The sequence below is a fragment of the Formica exsecta genome, unplaced genomic scaffold (assembly GCF_003651465.1).
Source record: "Formica exsecta isolate Colony F162 unplaced genomic scaffold, ASM365146v1 scaffold371, whole genome shotgun sequence".
Lineage (NCBI taxonomy): Eukaryota > Metazoa > Arthropoda > Insecta > Hymenoptera > Formicidae > Formica > Formica exsecta.
Genome location: NW_021850953.1, coordinates 1,333 through 2,548, shown reverse-complemented (window position 1 = coordinate 2,548; position 1,216 = coordinate 1,333).

Below are 1,216 nucleotides of genomic sequence, written 5' to 3'. Positions count from 1 at the left end.
ATTATTTTAAAGATATAAACAAAAAAAAAATTTGGAATATTATATTTTTATATAATATTACATTATCATATTTATATTTTTGTGTAGACTGCACGGAAATAAAATTAAATAATATCTAGCAACATATTAGTATATAGTATACATTAAAACAATTCCTTCTAAAATTATGGTATATAAATATACTAATCTTTTGACCCTTATTCTTTTTAAAGAAAGTCTGCGGGCAAAGAGGGGCAAGCATCTCTCGAAAATTTTCGAATATTTTTGTTCCATTATGTGGACACACTATTAAAACCACACTACAAAAACACAACACTCGTTTTTTAAATTCAACGCGTTATTACGCATTATAACAGTTGAGCGTACTTTTGCGGTAATCTCTCGTTACGCGTATGTACACAACACGCGCGACTGAGACTGAGTATCTGCCGCGCACTGATATGATCGCGTGTGCCTGCATGTGTGTGTGCATGGTACAGTCGACTTATTCCCCGATACATACATATATACTTACATACATGCATGCTACAAATATCGCGTAATAATAAAAACAAATGCGCATCTTTATAAACAAATATTCTCTAACCAAATAAAAAAATTATTTTCATATTGATTAAAATTAATTCGATACATAAAACCATTATTTATAAATATTTTACGACAAAAATTAAATTTCTAAATTTTTGCTTTGGAAAAAGTTTATTTTCTATAAATATAGGCAAGCTTATATAAATATGCAAATGTTTGGTAACATAAGAGGATAAAATATATCAAATTTTCTTTTCCCATTTATAAATTACAAAATATAACTATAAATAATAATTGTCATAAAAATTATATGTATATATATACATGGTGGTCCTCGTAACGGCCGCCACGATTTTTAAGGCACTTACAATAATCTAACATAAAAAAGTCATAAACAGAAATTTATCAGTTTCTAACCGGCAACAAATTGCAATAATAAAAATTGACCAAACATTTTTTTTCCATAAAAAGCAAGGTCACCTTCAATTTTTTAAATGGAACTGCCTACTTTTTATTGCATATTCTTGTAGCTTATCTCGAGAGCTTTTCAAAACACTATAATAAAGTATTTTTTCATTAAGTACTTTTTGAGTTATTTTATATTTTAATCTGACATATTTTGATATAAAAAATAAAATATCTCGTAAAATATTTAGTTTTCGATAATTTTACCGTAATACTTTTATGT